Below are 16997 nucleotides of genomic sequence, written 5' to 3'. Positions count from 1 at the left end.
ACAGTTTCTGATTAACCCAGTTAATGCTTTAGACAGTTACAATGTAACATTTAGATTAACAGTTAATGCCTAACTAGACAGTTACAATATAACATTTAGATTAACAGTTAATGCCTAACTAGACAGTTACAATATAACATTTAGATTAATTAACCCAGTTAATGCCTTAAGAGAGAGAGGCTGGTGGTCAAGTCAAGTCAAGAGTTTTATTTGTCACAAGTTGTTTATTTGCATAGAAGTTTACAATGAAATGCGGGGTGGTCAGAGAGAGGCTGGTGGTCAAGTCAAGTCAAGAGTTTTATTTGTCACAAGTTGTTTATTTGCATACAAGTTTACAATGAAATGCGGGTGGTAACTGTACATTGTAACGTTATGTTATTTTGCGGCCTGCCCATTTGATGTTCCCAAATCATATTCAGAAAGTATCACAGAGACTTCTATTGACCAAGGAATTAGTTATTATTAGTAAGACACAACATTTCCGTAGCAATTGACCACCAGACTCTTTCTCTTAAGGCATTAACTGGGTTAATTAATATAAATGTTATATTGTAACTGTCTAGTTACACATTGGTTCCGAAACATGTATGTTCCAGGCTGCAATTAAAACTTTGAATCTGAGAGAGCTCTGGTCAGCGAAGCCGGCGAGCGATTATTATTGGTTTTTAATGACAAACCAATTACATAATCCTATCCAACATATGTGTAAAGGCACACACAACATATTCCAGTTAACGGTATATTTTTTTAATGATTCGTTATGGCGTAATCAATACTTCCATGCGTATAAATTGCGTTCACGACCTCCATGTTTTGGGGCTGTGAGGTTTTGTCCGCTGCCCACCCACTCGCTCCGTTCCTTTAAGGTATTTTGTTAATTAATTGCATTCCGCGCCTCACGCTTCTTTCCTGTAAGATGCCGTTTGATTGGTGCTCTCCCAACCACACGCTTCTGGAGCAATGATCAATTTCATCCCGCAGCTGTCACAGCTTGTCATTAAGCGCCCCGTGGCTTTAAATACCCTGATCTCCCTAATATCGATGTTGGATCGTCTTGAATATTCCCTGCATCTGCCTTTCTTTCCCGTTCGCTGTCTGTTGCTCTCCAGGACTCTCGTGAAGTATCCCTTGGAGAACCTGATTCCCCGTACGAAGCTACGCCTCGTTTATCTGCCCGCTTTACGCGTTGCGCTTTGGTGAGTTTTTGAAACAGTCTTTTTGGATCACCAGTTTTTTGTGTGTTAGTGAAACACCGAAGAGATCCCGTTTTTGTTATACTGTTCTCACCTATTTTTTGTTGTTGGATTTACTCTTTGGATTACCGTATTGTTTTTTTCTCTGGACTCTGCTAACTGTGTGTATCACACCGAAGATCAAGTCACTTGGATATTTAATTTGGATCAGTCACCTCTCTGTTATCAGTTGTGCGCTGAGCTAACTGGGATTCTCTCTCTCCCTCCGTGTTTCCATCTGGAGCGTATGCTGGGGGGATCTGCAGAGCGGCTCAGACGTCACAAGCAAATTCCTCACCAACACCGTCTGGGAGAATCTGCAGAGCCGCAAGACATTCTTCACATGCCAGATTCCCCGTTTGTTCTGTTTTCCACCTAATTCAATCTTGTGACTCTGAGAATAAACACGCCCTTGTTTTTGGCTAACTCTGAAAACAACTCTCTGTGCCGTTGCGTTTGGGGTCGGTTACAAACCATAACAGGGGCTATTCATCAGAAAACTCGGATCCGGGATTCGGCTCCCATCCGTCGGGCAACAACTGTGGGTTTTCAGCCTCTCTCTCTGGAGCTTAACGGAGTTTCGACTCCTGGCTAGAGGAGCTTGTCGCGGCTCATGCGCATGCTCTGCCAATCAGAGAGGGGTCTGCAGAAATGGCCTCAACCAATCAGAGAGGGGTCTGCAGAAATGCGGCTACAAATTGTAGAGACGCGACTCAGCCCACAGCCCTGCTCTCTCTCCTAGCGGGGGAAGGGGATGTAGAATGCAGCGGGGGAGGGACGGGGCTGTAAGCTGAGTGGCGTTCAATCCTGGCAGGCTGACGCAGCCATAGATATATAGAACACTAGATAGCTTGCCCGCGCTGCCGGCCAATGGAGAGCGACGTCACTGAACCGCCGCCATCTTGTGAGGGTCAGCCTTGAGTGAGAGTGAGTGAGCTGCACAGACAAAAATACTCATAACTCGCTGAAATATTGACGGATTTACAAACGGTTTGGTTTATTACAAGCATTATTAACGTGGCTATGATTCAAGCGGTTTGTAAAAAAAAACATCTTTAAAAAAAGTATGCAGTATCATAATCTTTGATGTTTATAGCAAACCAACCCGTTTGTAAATCCGTCAATATTTCAGCGAGTTATGAGTATTTTTGTCTGTGCAGCTCACTCACTCTCACTCAAGGCTGACCCTCACAAGATGGCGGCGGTTCAGTGACGCTGGTGACTCCGCCTTAAGATATCTAGTGTTCTATAGATATCTATGGACGCAGCGGCTATCTACATAGTACCCAGAATCCCTCTCCAGTCCTTCAGCGTGGAGCTTAGACCTAAATGGGCGGGGATCTCAGCTGACACAGAGAGTCGCCTTTTCGAATCCCACCTCCGACGTGAAACAAATCACTGATCAATGTAATAATAATACACTATTACACTATTACACACTATTACATTATTACACACTATTACACTAGCACACTATTACACACTATTACACTAATAATAATAATAATAATAATAATAATAATAATAATAATAATAATAATAATAATAATAATAATAATAATAATAATAATAATAATGTAATAATAACAATGTGTACATTATGTAGAGAAAACAGCTTAGCTTGCTCAGCCATTGCAGGGAGAATAGTAATGTGTAATAACAATGTGTACAATATGTTTAAATAAACAAGGCAGAAGGCATGACTTGTTTGGAAAATACTGTATATTTATTTAGTAAGTAGTTGTGTAATACATGGCACAATCAATCAAAGAGTACATGGGGCATTTAAATTACACTTACACACAGGCCCACGATCTTGAATTAATTAATTAATGTTGGCACAAAAGTCACTTGATTGAACCGCTGTTTGTCTGGTGTCTAACCACAGATCCGCTTGACAAGGGAGTCCCCACTGGTAATCAAGACTACCGACAATATGGCTCTGTGGATCACAGACACACTCAGGCCCTTACACCACAACGAGGTCTCGGTTCACGTAAGAGTAGAACTGAATTCATGATTGTAGTTCATTCAACTATTTACAAAAACATTCATCTATTTACAAAAACTCATGAATTATTTAAAAAAACGTCCAAGCTAGGGGCTCACGTGTCCTTAGGCCTAGTAGGCCTAGCGTCCTTCATCATTGCCCGCCACTCCTCGACACTCCTCCCGCCAACAGCAGCGCAGTAGGCCACGCCTGCGATGCGAGTGTGGCCAGTATCTAGCGTCTTAGGCTGACCACACTTGCTGCAGGCGTACTGCTTGCGTTGACGGGGGGGCTCCACCACCACCAGGCCTGCTGCAGCAGCAGCCTCTGCGGCCTTCCTCTTCCTGAAGGCCGTGGTCCGGGGGAGTTGAGGGGGAGGAAGAGGTGGTGGTGGAGGAGGGCCGGTAGAGGGGCCGGCCTGTTGGTCCGGAGGATGGCGGGGCAGGATGAGCACTAAAGCGGGCACTACTGGCTGGGTGGCGTGGCGTGCGTGGTCGTCTGGCACAGGGAAGGCGAAGGGCTGTCCTTGTCCAGCCTGCTGGAAGGACAGCACCATGGGTGGAGGGAGAGGCTGGGCGGAGGTGCTCGGAGCAGGCATGGCAGCAGCGCAGTAGTCCACGCCTGCGATGCGAGTGTGGCCAGTAGCCAGCGTCTTAGGCTGACCACACTTGCTGCAGGCGTACAGCTTGCGTTGACGGGGGGGCTCCACCACCACCAGGCCTGCTGCAGCAGCAGCCTCTGCGGCCTTCCTCTTCCTGAAGGCCGTGGTCCGGGGGAGTTGAGGGGGAGGAAGAGGTGGTGGTGGTGGTGGTGTTGGTGGAGGAGGGCCGGTAGAGGGGCCGGCCTGTTGGTCCGGAGGATGGCGGGGCAGGATGAGCACTAAAGCGGGCACTACTGGCTGGGTGGCGTGGCGTGCGTGGTCGTCTGGCACAGGGAAGGCGAAGGGCTGTCCTTGTCCAGCCTGCTGGAAGGACAGCACCATGGGTGGAGGGAGAGGCTGGGCGGAGGTGCTCGGAGCAGGCATGGCAGCAGCGCAGTAGTCCACGCCTGCAATGCGAGTGTGGCCAGTATCCAGCCTCTTAGGCTGACCACACTTGCTGCAGGCGTACAGCTTGCGTTGACGGGGGGGCTCCACCACCACCAGGCCTGCTGCAGCAGCAGCCTCTGCGGCCTTCCTCCTCCTGAAGGCCGTGGTCCGGGGGAGTTGAGGGGGAGGAAGAGGTGGTGGTGGTGGAGGAGGGCCGGCCTGTTGGTCCGGAGGAGGGCGGGGCAGGATGGGCACTAAAGCGGGCACTACTGGCTGGGTGGCGTGGCGTGCGTGGTCGTCTGGCACAGGGAAGGCGAAGGGCTGTCCTTGTCCAGCCTGCTGGAAGGACAGCACCATGGGTGGAGGGAGAGGCTGGGCGGAGGTGCTCGGAGCAGGCATGGCCCCCAGTCCCTGCTCCAAGAAGGTCCTCTCCCCTTTCTTCTGCCGTGCAGAGAACCTGTAACACAAAGACAAAGCACAAACATGTGTTAGCATTCATCTCCTCATAATGCAGACAATCACATAATGTACATTTGACCATGTGAATATTATACACTACAGCATATATAATATTAATCTTACCACTGTGAAATAGTCCTCTGATTCAGCTTGTAGAGCTGTATAGTGGTCTGGGCTATCAGTCTCGGGTGTGCCAGCACTGCATCACGGATAGCCACGTAGTCCGCGAGGATGAGGGCCCACCGGCTTGCCCCCCTGGCGCCCCCGGACTGCGTGGCTGCTGGGTGGAGGCTGCAGAGCCGGATACAAATGGCCTCCACCAGGCGACTGGCGCCAGGCCAACTCGCAGAGCCCGAGTTCACCCCGACAAAGCAACTAAAATACAAGAGGAGAGACACAGGAGAGATTCAATTATGAACAGGATGTATGCTGTGAAGGAAGTGGGGACATTGACAGTTTCATGGTGTGAACAAAAGCAGTGAAAGGAGCTAACGGACAGTAAGTACTCAGACGAGTCCAGACCCCCCCCCCCCCCACGACGCCTCTCAGAAGCAGACAGCGACGAGTGTGTTAATGTCGCACCAAAACCAACCGAATCAAATTCCTTGTATGTGAACTAGGGCTGCAACTAACGATTATTTTATTATTATTTATTATGTCGACTAATCGTTGCAGCCCTAATGTGAACTACTGGGCAATAAAGACCTTTCTGATTTAACACACACCAGGGTTCCCACACTTGCCTTGAACGTTTTTTTCCATGCTACCTCCTGATTTTCCAGGTACCATATTAAGTGATGATCTATAGGCCCCTGAAGCTTTCCGCCCCCCTCCCCTCACACACACAACCCCCTAGGACACCTGACTACTTACTTGATTTAAAAGATGTGCCAGTCAAGACTACATTGTAAATGCTTAGAGATTATGTCTTATTGATAATATCAATGCATGAAAGAATGCAACAAGCTGTAGATGAACAACAATTTATTGAACTGGAACTTTGAAACACATGAGCACTGGGATTGATATATGTTCTCTCTTCCACTCCTCTCCTATCTCATCCTGTCCTCTGTCAGTTTATCACGTTAATTAGATTAATTAATTACACAGCAAATTATCGCGTTATGAAAATTAACTCAAAATTAATTAATTTTTTTTTTGTATCTCATTCATTCCATAAGAATGTAGAATACACATTTACAGACTTTTTTAATATGGTCCATTTGCATGTTCTTGGTATCTGATTCTAGGGACATCTATGAATCTCAGGGAATGTATCCCAGTGTCAGAAATACTGTGGGCTAGATCCACAAAGAATGGATTGCACGGTGCAAGTTGCACCCTTACTTACAATTCATTATGAATTGAAAATTGGGGACCCTGATGTAAACAAGACGAAAGTCGTTCTCTGGTCTGCAGCCCCTTAACTATTGTGTGTATTGAGCCGTACTGTATTGTACCCATTCTGCAATCTGTTAATAACATTTTCATTCAATCAATCTGCACGGTGATTGATTGAATGAAAATTTTATTTTGAGTAAATTGTAATGAACCAAATGAGAATATCAATAAATTTTTTTTGTATCTTTGACTGTGAATAACACCATGCTCAAATTGACCAGACCTAAAAAATCTAAGCAAATTAATAGATGGAAGATGATTAAACAGAAGATTTTGTAGATACAGTACTGAATTCTGCCATCCGGACACATGCAATTTGAAATATGATTATAGAATATAGAATATCAGGCATAAAATGGTTATGCGATTTTTTTTAACAAAAAAAAGAAAAATCACAAAATAGCTAAAAGTAGATGTAAGAATGAATGTTACAAAATTGATAAAGACTAGACTATTCATGTCAACTAGTATAGAAGTAATGTCACAGCCTAATGTGAAAATGTATTGGTAGTTAGCTAGCAATGCAAGCTAGCCAACACTAGCTATTTAGTTAGCAAGCTGAATGTTGGCTAGCAAGATTGCTTGCTAACCATCATTAACGAATCTAAATTCAAAACAAACTCAAACTCAAGTTGCTAGCTAGTTAGCAAGATTGCACTGCTTACTAACTAACGTTGATAAACCCAGGTTTACCACACAGTTAAAACACAGCTACTTACATTTGAGGATAAACTTGCATAAGAAGTTTCACTGTAGATGTCAAGGCTCCCGTGTTGGCTGGGAAATGCATGTATTTGACCCTTCTATTGAGATCGCGAGTAACATTATTATTTCTGAAGTCCACCAATTCGAAACTATACTTTTAAAGTCCATATCACCAAGTTGCCTGCATCAAATTCCAATATCCAATATACCATATAGGATGCCAAGAGCATGCTATTGAACATGGGATCATCCATTTCTATCCACAGTAAAAGCTGTTCACATGTAAAGGGTTTTTATAAACTCATCTTAATTCTGTGCTCAATAGTTTCATTTTATTACTATTTTACACACCATCCAATAAGATTTTCCAGGACAACTGTTTATATTTCCATGTAAGTGTTCACTTTTGCTCAGTTTCCATGACTTTTCCATACCTGGAAAATGAAAAAATTAATTCCATGTTTTCCATGTACCGTGGGAACCCTGCACACACACGCGACCCACAGGAACACACACAATGAAGGTCATAATAGGTCTGTACCCCCCCCCCCCCCACGCTGCTTTGACACCAGAATTTTAATAAAGGATCATCTTATCTTATCACAGGTTAAATGAAAATAGTGGTAACTACCGTTGGAGACTGTCCTTCCCCTTCGTCACTTTAAAGCGCCCCTGAGGAATCCTCTCCTGGAAGTGCGGTGGGTAGACGACCCGCTGTTTGTCGTAATCTGACATGCACTGCCAGAGAGCAACGAGCTGCTCTACGCGCCGGTTTGACAGCCCCCGCTGGTTCCGCGCTTTCACCAAGGCCCTGGCCAGCTTGAGGACATGCTGGTACCCTGGCTGGCCGTCTGGGCCCGCCATCTCCCCCTGAGAGACAGACAGAGAGAGAGAGAGACAGAGAGAGAGAGAGAGAGAGAGAGAGAGAGAGACAGAGAGACAGAGAGACAGAGAGACAGAGAAAGAGACAGAGAGAGAAAGAGACAGAATATTAGACTACCGCTTCACATGCTATACAAAATTGTCATATATTAATATCCAAGTATACACCAAGTATGTGATATAATGGAGTGCCTTACCTCTGAGTCAGAGGAGGACAGCTGGGCAGCGCGGCGGCGGTGTTTGGGGGCCTCAGGAGAGGTGTCGGGGGCGGGGGGGTTGGGTAGCCCAGACCTGGGTGCGTCAGCTGGATCACCTGACTGGACTGCCTGGCTGGTGGATGGGACATCTTCGGGACAGAAGAGGGTTGGGTCCTCGCCATCCTCTTCAATGTCCTCATCCACCAGGTCTAGGTCCAGAACGGCGGCAGTCTCATTCGGAATGTCAGGGTCCAGGCTGACCTCCTCAAGCACTTGGCCAGTCTGCCGGTACAGGTACTCGACGCCAATGAGTTCCCCTGTAATAGAGGAAAAGACAATACATATTCATGTTGCAATTCATACATAGTGTTGAATAATGAGAAAAGAAATACAAAGGAAGGGATCTTGACATACCAGTGTACACGGCAGGCTTGGTGAAGTCCTTAACCAAAGGTAGACCGACGTGCTTGAGGTGGCCACTGTAGGAGCACAGAGGCTGCCGTGGTTCCTCCGCTGCAGGTGGTGCAGCTGCTGCCGCGGCGCGGTCCTCGTTCCACCTGACCAGTCCATCTACCAGGAAGGCCTGGAAGTGCAGGTCGTTGGCCCGCGTACCTTCAAAAGAATAATGAGACAATTAGCGACGCGGAAGAAGCAACATTAATAATAATACATCAGATTTATATAGCGCTTTTCCTAATGCTCAAAGACACTTTACAAAACAAACAATACAGTTTTAGTAGAGGAAAAAAAATAAACTATATAAAAAGGTGAGAGGAAGGAGTTCATGGGTTGAAAGCAAGCGTAGAAAGGTGGGTTTTGAGGGCTTTTTAAAATGATGAGACACTGTAAAGACAGTAACACAAATGTAATTACCTGGGATGAACCGGTTGAGGTGGAGGTGGAACGACTCCAGCGATACGGAACCGCGCGCGCAGCGAAACACGGGTAGACTGACTCCGCCCTTTGTCAGCCTACCGGTCTCTGTGTACAGCTGCACACCAGGTGGGTCCTGAATGCAGCGGAGGTGTCGCCTCTGCGTACTCCAGATGTCCTGGATGCGCCGGGAGTCCAGCAACGGGATGCCCAGGGTGTCGTGTCCCTTGTGGCTGCCGAAGGTGTCGAGGAGCTCCCGGATGAGCCGCTCCGTCTCCGCAACTCCGCGCGTGCGGCGACGGCAGTGGCGGCCCCACTCCGCCCGGGAGATCCTCGCCCTCACTTCAGCCTCGCCCAGGCCAACCATCCCGTGCTTCCCCTCCAGCTCACACCGCTTAGCGTCCGTCAGGCGGCGTGCATCTCCACTGTCGACCTCGAAGATGCAGTAGGACAGCTGCTGCATGAACGTGGGGTACAGCTCGTGGCTCTCTGTGGTGATGGCCCTCGCGAAGCGGCGCATCAGGTGCCAGACGTCGAGGCGCACCACCAGCTGACCCCAGTCCGGGAACAAGGCAGCTGTCGCCGACACGCCGCCCTGAAGACAACAGCAGTCGCGGTCTACGTAGATGAGCTGGGGGGGGGGTACCCCTGCGTCTCGGTACCGCCTCATTAGTCCGGCCGCCATGGGCGACAGGCCCTCCACGCTCTTAACAGAGGTGAGAACACTCATGAGGACCTGAAATAACACAAGATAAAATAAGATGAGAACTTTCTTCTGTCAGGCAGGAAATTACTTTCTTCACAAAGGAATAAATAAGAATATTGTCATTTTCTAAAAAGGTACCTGTCCGTGCTCGTTACCGACATTGGTAACCCAGGCAGCCGTTTTGCTGGCGGCACCGGCGAGCTTCTTCGCCATCTGGTGGGAGAGAGTGTGAGAGAGACAGAGAGAACATAAGGACATGCATTAGGGGTAGGGATGCCCCCCGGACCCCGGTTTTGAACGGGAACCGGTACTATATTAGAAAATACCGGAGTATTTATAAGCTCCGACGTCCTCGGTACTGCTATCGATACTCTAGAGAAATTATTATTATTATTATTATTATTATTTAAAAGTTGCGAACGATCCTCTCTCTGTCTCTGCACGAGAAGCGAGCCGCAGCAAGCCATTACACACACTTGTCGCGAGCCACTCACACATACACGGGTAGGGACTGGAGGTGCCTGTCCGTGGCTAGCTACGTTAGCTACGGAGCTAGTAGTCAGTTTCAGTGTTGCTGGATGGTACACTCTAACGTTAACGTTATGCCGAGTTCATACTACACTACACTTATGAACTCGACATAGTGATAACGTTAATCCGTTTCCATGAAGTGTTTAATTAGCAGCAATCTGTTCTGTTGTTGAACATTTAACGTTAACGTGGCTAGCTACGTTAGCTACGGAGCTAATAGAGTATACCATCCAGCAACACTGAAACTGACTAACGTTAACGTTATGCCGACTCGCCGAGTTCATACTACACTACACGTATGAACTCGACATAGCGTTAACGTTACTCCGTTTCCATGAAGTGTTTAATTAGCAACAATCTGTTCCGTTGTTGAAAATGTAACGTTAAGGTAGGTATCCGATGCACTTCCGGCGTGGACAGGAAAACGTCGTGAAATCGTTGTAGTCATTTTGTAGTCTTAACTAAAAGATTTTAACAAAATAAAAAGCAGCAGCACTATTGCATAACTGAGTCATGTTTGCTATGTATTTCTTTCTTTAGGGGAGTAGGACATTTGTTTCACAGTTTTAGCATGATGTTTTATAGATGGCCAGGGCCCTGTTTCATGTACGTGGTTCAACTAAGTCGATCAACATGTCCATTATCCAGCTTCAGTTAACCCGATGTTCAAAGCCGGGATTTTCCTGTTTCACAAAGGAGGATTCAGTCTCGTTAACTCAAGCCAGACTTGAGAGTCAGGCTCAAGTCAGGCTAGATGCGCGCTCCCGTTTTAGGTGGAAAGCCAGCACGTATCGATGGCAGAGACCCTGATTCTCAACGGCATTGATTGATTAATTGATTTAAGACTTTATTGACAGATTGCAATAGGCTCAATCGCCTCGCCGACAAGTTAAATGCGTTATCTATAGGCTAATTCTAAGTCCCTCATTACCTCAATCAATCAGATTATATTTCTTTAAACTTGCCTGCTGGATTGAATAATCAAATGAGATCTTGCTAGCGAAAATAACTAGTTAACTGTTATACAGAATTACGAGACGGCTTTCTTGCCCATTGATTGATGTATAGTCAATGTTAAACTTATCTCCAATGTGGTCCAACGGGTTGTTCTTTTGACTTCCACACGGACGACCCGGGTTCAAGACCGGGGTCCTTCTTTTTGCAATATAGGAATAATTCAATTTGGTGCACGTTGAGAGCTATATAAAGAATGACATCCTCAATGCATGTAGATTTATAATATTTTAACTTAAAACCAGGCTACTTTGGCGTATAATCATTAATATTATATTCAAAAAAATCATATTGGAAACACCGGGATTTGAACCCGGATCGCTAGGTTGGGAGACTTGAGCGCTACCGCTGGGCCACTGTGCCAGATGGGATAGATTCATTGTTTATACATTAATGAACGAGAGACCCGTGTTTAGAATATCCCTTATTTTGAATGAAGTTTTATTTCTTTATCCTCATTCATTCATGTGACGTCAACGGCTCATTTAATTTCTCAAATCCGTCAAACAGCGCATCTCATCAGACATCTTAATCCCAGTTACAATTAAAATAACCACATCATGTGTACGTCGCACGAGCGAGCGCCACCGTCGCCACGGTATATATAACGTGCATTATTTAGGACAAAGTGAATTTAATATCAGCATTTTGGGTCTATTTTACATTTCAAACGCCCCCTCTGGAAGAATGGAGCACAAAAACGTAATTCAGAATGGTATAATGCAGATCGTAGACTGTGGGAATAGTTTCAGGAAACGGGCTGTCACTTCTTTGCGGGGGCGTGGCGATAGTTCAGGCTAACTTGAACTTGAACTCTGCTTTCGACCAGGCTCAAACTTTTGGATATGTTGTCATGGTGATTTGGAAAATCCAGGTACATGAAATCGGAAAGTCCGGCTAACCCAGTTATCCAGCTAAAGTTATCCGGCTAACTCAGTTATCCAGGTACAAGAAACAGGGCCCAGGTTAAACACAGGTTTTTGTTTTTTAAGAGGGGGCCGGGGGTTTGATTTGATTGAAGTTTATTTCAAATATGCAACACAACAAACAAATATCAAGTACAGATATAGCCTTAAGCCGTTCAAATAATAATTTATAATTTTTTTTTTAATTTAAATATATTTAAATAATAATCTAAAAGAACCGATAAGAGTATCGATAAAGTACTGAACCGTTAAGCAGTATCGATAAGAGTAGTAGTATCGATAAAATCCTAACGATACCCATCCCTAATTAGGGGTGGACGGTATAAACGGTATACGGTATAAATGGTATGAATTTGCTCTACGGTATGGATTTTGACTATACCGTGTAACCGGTAGAGGAGCTCTAAAATAGCAATGACGTCATGTAACCACAGCGCGACTATTTCACTCGCATTTGCCCCTAAAAATAGATAGAATTAGTCATAGATAATAGATATGTGCAAACTGGAAAAAGTTATTTAGGAGGCTTCGCGCAGTGGGCGTGTCAACACGCAATTGTCATTTCATAATAAACACATATCACCGCGGCGCACAGCAAGTTTCAATTTCAGTTCCTGGCATTTTTAACCAGTGGAGAAAGGTAAGAGATTTCCCTATCGTTTTTCTTATATGAATTATTCTACGTTAATAAAACATACCTGGTGATCAACTACAGTTTGCTGTAAACATTATGATATGTGTGTAGTGTTATGATAACGACGGCTGCAGCGGGAGCGGGAGCAAAAAGATGGCGCCGCTACGACCGGCTGCCTGTCTGTGCGCTCCGTCGAGACTGTGCATACTTTTGTTAATATTTATAGTTTTAAGAGTTTTGTCTGTACCAACAGTAGGTGCATTTAATGTGTATGACCGTCAGTCACTTATAGACATTGGATTACGGGAAACTTACCGACTGGATTACTCTCTGGATCAGCTCTCTGAACCGCAACAATGGCCCGTTGAGATCTTGAGGACATCAGGACCGGATCTCGCCCCCAGGGACAAAGGACCCAGACGGCGAGGAAAGAGAGCTGGAGTCCGTAACAGGCTGAGAACCAGGCGGCACAGGACACCACTACCCAGTATATTGCTAGCCAATGTACAATCAATAGACAATAAACTAGACGACATCCGAGCAAGGATTCAATTCCAGAGAGACGTTAGGGACTGTAACGTTCTCTGCTTCATCGAGACGTGGCTGGCGCCAGAAGTCCCAGACCACGCCATCCAACCGGCCGATCATTTCTTCATTCACCGCAAGGATAGAACAGCAGAATCCGGTAAACAACGTGGAGGAGGTATTGCCTTCATGTTGAACAAAAATTGGAGTGACCCAACTAACGTGAAGGAATTATCCAACCACTGCTCCCCAGAACTGGAATATATAACCATCAAGTGTCGTCCTTTCTTCCTCCCGAGGGAGTTAACGGCGATCGTCCTGGTCGGAGTGTATATTCCACCACAAGCCAGCAACAAGGTTGCGCTCTCCAGACTACACGACGAGGTAAATAGAATCCAAGAGGCGAATGTTAACGCCGCCATTTTAGTTCTGGGAGATTTCAATAGCGCCAATCTGAGAAAGGTATTGCCCGACTTCTATCAGCATGTGACTTGCAACACCAGAGGCGGTAACATCCTAGATCACTGTTACACGCAATTTAAAGGTGGCTACAAGGCTCATTCTGATAGTGGCTTCGGTAAGTCAGATCACGCATCAATTTTTCTTACACCGAAGTACAGACAGAGAATTAAAAGTACTCCCGTAGTCTCGCGAGAGGTGCAGAAATGGGATGTGACGTCAGAGGATACGATCCGGTCAGTGTTTCACAACACAGACTGGAATGTGTTCCGCGACACAGATAACATTAATGCCTACACGGAGACAGTGCTGGACTATGTTTGTACTAGGGTGAAAGAAACAATCCCCACTACCAAAATGAAAGTTTACCCAAATCAAAAACCCTGGGTAGACAAATCCGTCCGTGAAGCTCTGAGAGAGCGCACCAAAGCATACAACGACGGCCTAGAGGCAGGCAACATGAATGACCACAAGGTGGCGCGATACAACGTAAGGAGGACTGTGTCAGAGGCCAAACGACGCTACAGGGATAAAATTGAACTCCAGTTTGAACAAGCTGACTCTAGAGCTATGTGGCAGGGGCTCAAAACGATGACAGACTACAAAGGCGCCTCCCTCAAACTGAACAGTGACATCTCCTTAGCAAATGACCTCAATACCTTCTATGCGAGGTTTGATGCTGGTAATAACAACACCAGCTCACAAGCCTCGGCAATGGGGGGGGGGGGGGGTCGGCTGCTGATGGAGGCGCAGTGTTCAGGGTAACAGAGCATGAGGTGAGGCGGACCTTTAAAAAAGTGAATATCAGGAAGGCAGCAGGTCCAGACGGCATCCCCGGCCGCGTCCTAAAAGTCTGTGCCGACCAACTGGCCCCAGTATTCACTGACATATTTAACCTGTCCTTAGAACAGGCTGTCATCCCCACCTGCCTGAAGAAGTCCACTATTATCCCTGTACCCAAAAAATCCAAGCCTGCTTGCCTCAACGACTACCGCCCTGTAGCTCTCACCTCCATAGCCATGAAGTGCTTCGAGAAGCTAGTAAAGGGCTACATCTGCTCCTCCCTCCCCATCAACATGGACCCCCTGCAATTTGCATACCGCCCCAACAGGTCCACGGAGGACGCCATATCCCATGTGCTGCACACAGCAGCATCACACCTGGACAAGAGGCAGGGGAACTATGTGAGAATGCTATTCATCGACTACAGCTCGGCATTCAATACCATAGTCCCCTCCATACTCATAGCCAAGCTCAGGGACCTGGGCTTGGGCTATGACCTCTGCCAGTGGGTCTTGGACTTCCTGACTGGCAGACCCCAGGTGGTGAGAGCAGGCAACTGCACCTCCTCATCCATCACCCTCAACATAGGGGCCCCCCAGGGCTGTGTTCTGAGTCCCCTCCTCTACTCCCTGTACACACACGACTGTGTGGCTCAGCGGAGTAGCAATACAATCGTCAAATTTGCTGACGACACAGTGGTGGTGGGCCTGATCTCTGCCAACGACGAGAGGGCCTACCTGGAAGAGGTCAAGGTCCTGGCGGGATGGTGCCAGGAAAACAGCCTCTCCCTGAACGTCAGCAAAACAAAGGAGATGATTGTGGACTTCAGGAGGTCGGGGGTCAAGGACTACAGCCCCCTCAGCATCGACGGGGCACCGGTTGAGAGAGTCAACAGCTTTAAGTACCTCGGAGCCTACATATCCGAGGACTTGACATGGACCACACACATTAACAGTGTTGTGAAGAAGGCACGACAACGCCTCTACTTCCTCAGGCGCCTAAGGAAGTTCCAAGTCAGCCAGAAGATCCTTAAGAACTTCTACTCATGTACAATAGAGAGCATCTTGACCGGCAACATCACCTCCTGGTTTGGGAATAGCACTGCACAAGACCAAAGCAGACTACAAAGAGTGACACGTTCAGCCGAACGCACAATTGGAGGGGGGCTCCCCACCCTCCAGAACATTTACTACAAGCGTTGCAAGGGCAAGGCTAAGAGAATCATTAAAGACTCCAGTCACCCGAACAACTGCCTCTTTGAACTGCTGCGGTCAGGCAAGCGATACAGGAGTCTCAAGGCGAGCACAGAAAGACTCAGAAGAAGCTTCTATCCCCAGGCCATCAGGCTGCTAAACGAACAATGAATGAACACTACACAACAACAACCACCAAACGCACATAGCACACACATCCACACGCACACACTCACTTTAAACAAACACACTGTAGCACCCACTCCACACACTTATAGCACACACCCACTTTAAACAAACACACTGTAGCACCCACTCCCCACACTTTATATTTATGGATGAAGGATTGCACTACAACTCGTACACCTTACTGTAAATTGTACCTAAAATTGTACCTCATCCCATTTCTGCTTTGCACTAGATAGTACTGTACATTAGTACACTGCATAGTATTGTGTATTGTATATTATATGGTAACTCAGAACATTGTACATATGTCTATACCGAACACTGTGACCTCATTTTCTTCTTCTAAATTCATGCTATATTATGTTATTATGTTATTTGATACTATCTTGTCTAGCACAGTCTCTGGAGCGTAACAGTAAGAAGCATTTTGTATGAAAGTATTCTGTACTTCTGTATGACAACTATTAAAGAACTTGAACTTGAACTTGAACTTGAGCTGGCTCATGCTGGATTTGCGAATAGCATGCAGCTGCAGAGCCGCAGAGCCAGGGGCGCTTTCAGGTCCGGTCACAGGCCCGCTCAACAGCGCCCCCCACCCAACGGCTGAATTGGAGTATTGCACAGTGCGGGGCGCTGTTGAGCGGGCCTGTGACCGGACCTGAATGGGCCCCTACTCTGCGGCTCTGCAGCTGCATATGCTTCCTCGCAAAATCCAGCATCCAGCCCCGCTGTTGGCAATGGGAGCAGCACGGAGTCTCGACTCGGGACTTATTTTATTTGGAATATAATGACTGTATACGCAAAAGTAGCCTAGTTTTAAGTTAAAATATTATAAATCTACATGCCTTGAGGATGTCATTCTTTATATAGCCTGCCTATCAGGCAAAAAAGATTATTCTAACGGAAACACTGATACCGTGATATATACCGTTACCGTCTATGCTTCAAATTATACCGTGATATACATTTTAGACCATACCGTCCACCCCTAACATGCATATACAATAAATATATGATATACATTGCTAAAATCACCTTCCTTACCTTCTTTGTTGAATCCAACTTTAAGATGGATCCAAATGTCGAAGTGATCCTGGCCTTGGACTCGTCCAGCCGTGACAGCATGTCGTAGCTGTAGACGGTCAACAGCCAGGCGGGTGAGGGCACTGGAGGCATGGGTGGTGGTGGTGGTAAGAACTGCCTCCTCACGGTGCCCAAGGCCAGGAACTGCTCGCAGACACCGAGGTAGTGAATGGACCTCCGCTTCCAGG

This window comes from Notolepis coatsorum (assembly GCF_963971535.1).
Source record: "Notolepis coatsorum genome assembly, chromosome: 1".
Classification (NCBI taxonomy): Eukaryota; Metazoa; Chordata; class Actinopteri; order Aulopiformes; family Paralepididae; genus Notolepis; species Notolepis coatsorum.
Note: the sequence above shows the minus strand (reverse complement) of the source record.